A 7630-nucleotide genomic window follows, 5' to 3' on the forward strand; every position below is an offset into this window, starting at 1 on the left:
ATGTGTATGTTTTTGGTTTTAAGCGCCTTGGACGCCCCCGTGGCCTCTGCGCCTCGCGTATCAATGTCCCTGCCCTGTCCGATCCTACCGATGCAAAAAAAAATTTCTCCCACACGGGGGTGTATTCACCTTTTCATGTATTTCCAAAAAAAAACGAAAAAAACAACAAACCATCAAAATAAATAAAATAAAACAAAACAAGAACACAAAATCAACCACAAAATTTTAAAAAAAACCCACAATAAACACAAAAAAAAGAAGAAGCCAAAAACAGACCACAACAACACACACACACACACAAACAACAAAAACAAAAAAAAAAACAAAATAAACAAAAACAAAATAAAACACCACCTTTTTAAAAAAAATTTAAAAACGAGCGACGAAAAACACAAAGCCAAAAGAAAACGAACAAAATAAAAAGCAATAAATGCAAAAGAAAAAGAAAAAAATGAAAATAAACTAAATAAACAAAAAAAACATAACCATTCAAAAAAAAAACCAACGGCCTTCTTACCTGTCCTTTGCGCAGGCCTCCACCCTCCCTCCCTCATTGTCTCCTGTGCTCTGCGGCCCTGCACCCTCCCTCCCTCGTCATGCACGGCCCTCCACTTTCCCTCCCTCCTCGTCTTCAGCCCCTCTCCTTGTCTTCAGCCCCTCCCCCCTCGTCTTCAGCACCTATGCTTCGTCGTGTCTCCGCCCCCTCCCTCCTCTCCATCTCCGCCTCCTCTCCCGCGCGCTCCTCCCTCCTCTCCATCTCTGCCTCCTCCACCCTCCCTTCCCCTCCACCACCACCCATCTTTGCCTCCTCCACCCTGCCTTCCGCCTCCTCCCATCATCTCCGCCTCCTCCCATTCCTCCCCCCAAACCTCACCTAACCACCACCCATCTTGACCCTAGTTAATCTAACCTAACCTCACATCTAACCTCACCCTAGTTAATCTAACCTAACCCTAGTTACTTTCACTTAACCTACCCACCCTAACCCTAGTTACCCTTACCTAAGCCCCCTTTCCTACCCCTTCCCCATTACCCCCCTCCTAGCCCCCTTTCCCATCACCCCCACCCGCAGCCAACCCCGTTTCTTACAGGACCCCACAACACTCTACCACAACCCTCCACACATAGGCCCCTTGCTGCCCGGTGGTCCCGTGTGTGCATGTGTTCGTGCGGGTGCCGAGGCATATTCACGTGATCGTGAGCTGCCAACAGAGGGTGTTCACGTGTGAGGATGCACGTTTGGTTAATTGCCAAAAAAGTAACAATATTTTTTTTAAATTCAAAATTCACTATAAATTGAGAAAAAATCATTAAAAATCCCTTAAAAATGGAAATTAAATTTAAAAAAATCACAAAAATTCCATCAATGCATTTGACTACTTTTGGAATATTTTATAAGCTGAAAAAGCCTTGACACATGATCACCCTATTATTTTTGGACCCAAATGATAAACTTTTAACCTAACTTTATTTAAAAAAATCATTTTAAATTCCAAAAATAGGCTACAATTTTTTAAAAAAAATACAAATCCATTGTTGAGGCCTAATGGGTCCATTCTCATTTAGGTTTGATTGATACCCTAATAAATCAAAAATTAAATTAAAAATACACACCTAAATTATAATTATAATAATAATAATATCACCCAAATACTAATCAACATTACCTAAATCAAATGTGATCCCACTAACATTACCTTGATATTTATTTTAATTTTTTAAAATAATAAGGTGTTTTATTTTTTTCAGTCATTGGTTTTTGCTTTTTTGTTGAATTCCTTGCATTTTGGACTACTCCGTACGCCCTCAGTCTCTTACATACACACCCCTATCAAATATCTATTTTTCGTGCTTTATTTATTTTTGGTTATCCCTTAGCCACAATTAATTGTTAAAATGAACTTTATTCACCCACTTTTTCACGTGCGCTCGCGCTAAACACACATTTTTCTAATAACTTAAAATCAACCCTCCGTTCACTTTACACGCGCTTCATGTGCTTCGGAGGTACTTTAATTTTAAATAAAAATGAATCAGCCGTCACAAAAATGCACGCGCTGAAAAAGAAGAGCGCTTCAGACACATTAAATTTTTAATCAATGAATAGGCATTTAGAGACCTAAGTCTAGGTATTGAAGTCCGGGCTTCGTTAAAAGCACCGTTTCACATTAATAAATTGTAAATAACAATTTGAAAATGAATTGTCATTTTCTTATTAAGGTTTACAACCTAATAAAATTTCAACCATTGTTAATAATTTATTAAAACGAACCCTTCACTAAAATCATTTCCCTCACTGCACTTCTTTTTCTTTTCAATAAATATGCTTCGTGGGATGGGCACATATAGTTCTTTAAGCTGACATTGTTTATCAAAGTCCTGGTTATGTCCTGATTAGGTTATTGAGGTATTATTATTTGATTGTGTGATACGATTATGGGTGTGATCTGTAGTTCTCTTTTTTGCCTAATACGGGATCTTGGGTGTCTGCTTGTTGCATAGCATGAAGCTTTCGGTCGCATATGTGTAGGGATCATGTTGAATTTTTTCTAGGATGTGGGTTGTTTAGGGTGGTCAGTTGGTTAGTTACGCCTGTGTGTGCTTATTTTGATCGATTTTTTTTAATAGCTATTTTGTTGTTTTGCAGGCATTCACTGTGATTGTTTGTGTTTATGGTGTGTGTGTGTGTGTGTGTATTCCATCTGAATGGCACCTCAAGCTCCTCCTCCTGTTCAATATGTCCCATTGATTAGTAGGGATTATTCTTCCCTACTGACTTTTGAGCCTATTGCAAAAGCTGATCTTGCATCTTTTGTGGTTGCTTCACTCCCTCTGATTCCAGATGATCCAGCCCTATGTGATGAGTTTCTTGCGTCATACAATAAGAAATTGGGCTTGATTCATGGTACTTCTGTGGTCCTAACACCTAGAGGGTTAGGGAAGGCTTTGTCTCTTCTCTACAAAGGAGAACCCTTTGTTACAGCCAGACAATTATTCTCAAATGAGAGATTCTCAAGCTGTTGCAGAAGTAGACTAGAGAGGTCCTCAATACCAATAAGGTGATTAACGCTTCAGGAGTGTCTTTCTCAATGATCACTAATCCTCTCTAGAAGCTAGTCTGCCAATTTCTCTAGGACAGGTTCATGCTTACCAAGACACCATCTCACTATTTGTCCAAGGAGCTCTTCACAGCTTCCAGGATGGTGTTAAAAGGGGTTGCCATTGACTGGAATACTTACCTTCTTACGAAGATGGACCAGCATTTTGTCAAAGTGATTAGAGGGAATGTTACCAATGTAACCTATGGTTCATATTTATATGTTTTTTTTATATATTCAGGCCTTAAGAAGGGTGTGCTACCTCCTCCTCCATCCGACTCACTTCCTCCCCCTCCACCTTTAGAAGATTCAGAACCCATTGACATAGAGGATCTTGATTCCCCTTCTCCATTGGTTATTCAACAGAAGCGCTTGAAGCATGTAGTAGAGAAAATTCCACCATTCCTTCAGTATCAGTTCTTACTACCTCTGGAAGTGACCTCCTGCCTACCTCACATGCAATAACTTATTTAGGGCACATCGAGAGGGTTCTTTGGAAATATTAGTTCCTTTGTTGAACAGCTTAGTGTCAGCAGATGCCATGCCTTTCCTTTGTAACAACATCTAGAGTTCTATTGAACTCTCAATGACAACTTGTGTTCAACAGTTACATGTTTCTTTCTATGAAGAATTGATGCAATCCAAAGACCAGATGCATAAGGCAACCACAGAGCTGGCCTCTGCTAAAGACACTCTTACCGATTTGTTTAAGCACATGGAGCAGCAGACACAAATGATTGAGACCCAGAGAGAAGAAATATCTTCTTTGAAAATTCAGTTAGCAGAGGCTCAGTCAGAGGCCACTAGAGTTTTGGAAGAGAAAGAGAAAATGTCCAAAGAAGCTCAAGAGTTTAAGACTCTTTTAGATACGAAACCTTCAGCTTTGCAGACTGCTCACAATACATTGGAATCCCAAGCTTCCCAAATTAAACAATTGAAGGACCAATTGGCGCAGTCATGGTCCATTCCTCCAAGCCCCAGTGTTCCCATGATTCCTTCTATATCTCAACAGGACTTGGCAGTTCTCCAAAGACAGGCCACATTATGTCCGTTGTTTCAAGATAAAGTGGAAAGATTGCAGTCCAGGATGGATTTATTATTGTCTACATTTGAGCAATTTCAAGAGTATATTCCTCCTGACCATTCCTTTTTTTTCCACTATTAGCTGCTGTAGAAGTTGACCTTCTATATTAAGCTCTCAATGATGGATCTCCCTCTTCCAGAGGATGGTTGGAATGGGGCTTGGTCTTTTGATTTGCTGACAGAAGTTGTCCATATGGTCTTTGAAGATTCTGTGATGACATATACCATGTTGCTATCATATATGTATCTACGAGGTGATCTGTTAATTTCAGATGATGCACATCTAGCTTGGTATGTGGGGGATGTGGTCTTACAAGCTGCCTTATATGTCCACCATTTGGAGTTGAGGATAGATGACATGTTCTAGTGCTATTCGTCTAAAGTGGCTACTTGTCCTGACACTTTATGGCATTCAATGATTGATTCTATAGTTCTGAACCAATGCCAAAATACAGCTTCTACTTATGTGCAGAGCACTAACCAATTGAGGGTGGATTTCCTTGCTTATCTTTCCAAGAACCATCCATTTGATTCATCCTTCTTTGATGCCTACCATCGATGATCTGTTTTAGGTCCCTCTGTTCCTAGCTTATTGTACTATCAACAAATGGCCCATCGCTATGATGCTTTCTTTTTCCCTTTATCAACCCAACTCAGTAGCTATCTTACCTCTCCTTTTTCAACCGCAGGGTTTTCCTCAAATTCCAATCTTTACCTATTGTTCTTTCATTGAAGATCGAGTATTTTTCCCTTCTTCGCCATGTCCTTCTCCATCTATTCATATATCTTCTACTTTTCCTACTTATCAATTGACAGCTTTCCTAATTGATTTGCTTAAATTTTCAACCACTCCTTTAGCTTATTCCTCATTTTATGATTTTGCCTACCCATCTCTTCATCCTCTTTTACTTATTCCTCTTCCATCTCCTGCCACTTCTATTTCTCAACCCCCTCAATTGGTTAGTGGGTACGAAGGATTTGATCAGCAAATTTTGAGAAGAAGGAGATGGAGATCAACCGATTCTCTCACGGGACCACAAATTAATTGGTCATTAATTCCAGGGGACTGGACAAGCATACCAAAATTACCTCCATTTTTTTCAACAATATTCACAATATCTAGATCCTTTAGTAAGATTGACATCCCATTTTTCTTAGTACTTTTAGCATGTATGCATAGGCCTTTCCATAATGATCAAAAGGCCATTCCAAAGCTTTGTATGAATGTCAATGTGAACATTGATTCCCAATAGTTAGATGTCCTATATTTTCATACCCTTTGTCTACCTAGTAGATACCTTGTTTTGCTAGAACGGATGTGTTGCCTTCAATTCTTTCAGAATCCTCCAAAATCTTTTGTAGATGAGTCTTTATCCTTGGATCATTTTCGTAATCATCAAGCTTTTAAGAGGGACTATCTTCATCGATACCCCTGAATGTATCTTCTATGCTTCTTAATGAGACATCTTTTGGAGATGCCATTCAGATGGTTGTGTTTGTGTTTGTGTTTGTGTTGTATTAATTTGTATGTGATGAGTTCATGCTAGTTGAATAATTTGTTTGAGAGCTCTCTTTTCAACTATTGATGGTGATGGTAGATGGAAATCCTACGATGGAAAATTGAAGAACCTCTTATAATATCCTTTACAAATTTGTTATGACTTTCTATTGTTTATTAGATGTGTTAATACGTAACGAAGTTTTCTTTTAGTAGTATTCTTTCCTAGATACAGGTGATAAGTCGGGGTCGTAGTTTTGGGTGATTGTTGAAGATACTAAAGAAGATCGAATTGAGCTCTTTACTGAACTTACATTCTTCTTTTCCTTAGGTTGCAAGGACACTTCCTTTCTAAGTGTGGGGATATGTTGAGAGTGGAAAAATACTAAATTTTTGGTTGATTTTTGTTGTTTTTGAGGTATGAATGGTTGATTTTTGAGCTCTGAATGGTTGATTTTTTATGGATTTTAAGTGATGTATGGTTGTTAATGGAAGTGCTTGAGAGTGGTTTAGATAATATTGATTATGTTTTGGAATTTCATGATGATTCTTAGTAGAAATATGAGGCTCTGTGATATTCTCATAGGTTCTGTTGAGGTTCTGATACCTTCTGTATAGCTTCTGTTTTGTTCTGATTTTCTTCTGTATGAAGCATGGATTGATGATTGAAGAAGGATGAGGTCTTTTGAAAGCTTATTGAATAGTTTCTGATAGTTTGGAATGGTTTTAGTATGAGTTCTGAGGTTCTGCTGTTCTCTGATGACCTTCTGTAACCCTCTGTAAACCTTCTATAGAGCCTCTGTCTCTGTTCTGTCTCTGCTCTGCTCTGTTATGTTCTGTTTTGTAGACTTTAAGTAAGTGTTCTGTAAAATGTATATGTGACTTTGGAAAAATTTTCTAACTTTTGGAAATGATGAATCTAAGTTCAAAAGAGCTAAAACAAATGGAAGAAGCAGTTACTGAAGACTAAAGAGAAGATTGAAGTGACAGAGACAGTAGTGAGCTATGAAGAGACACTGTAGTGGCTATGGTGCCCTTTCATACATCCCATACCTCTTGGGAGATGCCTCCACGACCTAAGAAGGATTATTGAGAGTCATTATTGAGTATTTTAGTGAGGAGATGACGTATTATTGAGAGAGAGAGTGTGTGTGTGTGTGTGTGTCAATTCTATCAAAACAATGTATCTATAATGTATCTGTATATGAGAGATTGAGAGAGAAAACTATGAAGACATTGAAGATGAATACTATGTGATTGATTTTCATTCAAAAATTGTGTATTCTTTTATATTCCTTGTTCTATTGATGGATTCTATGAAGATGTTGAAGATTATAGTTGATTCTATTAAATTCGTGGGAGATATCTACTATGATGCTACATGAAGAATTGTTGTTTTCCTTGTTTTGGTCATCAAAAGAATGAAATAAAAGCTTGTTGATATTACAAGATAGATTTTCTTGCAATAGAATCCCCTTTTCCTTGGTGTCTCTCTTGGGGCTCCAAACAGCGATTGATGCAATGCCTGATAATGATGATTTGGTTTCATCCACTTTGACTGGACTCAATAATGAGAAGGCATGGAAATCATTTGTTACTTCAGTATACATATGAAAGCCATTTCCAACAACTATAAAGCATTGTACTTGACTATCACATAAATCATCACCCGTCTGCACATAAACTAGATTTTGTAAGTCATCATGCATCTCTCCGAACCATTCAATATGACTGGTCATATGATTAAATGCACCTAAATCCAATAACTATAAAGCATTGTACTTAACTACCACTTTTTCATACATCCCATACCTCTTGGGAGATCCCTCCACGACCTAAGAAGGATTATTGAGAGTCATTATTGAGTATTTTAGTGAGGAGATGACGTATTATTGAGAGAGAGTCAATTCTATCAAAACAATGTATCTATAATGTATCTGTATATGAGAGA

This window comes from Lygodium microphyllum, chromosome 13 (assembly GCF_053477565.2).
Source record: "Lygodium microphyllum isolate KBCC chromosome 13, Lygodium_microphyllum_v1.1.10, whole genome shotgun sequence".
NCBI lineage: Eukaryota > Viridiplantae > Streptophyta > Polypodiopsida > Schizaeales > Lygodiaceae > Lygodium > Lygodium microphyllum.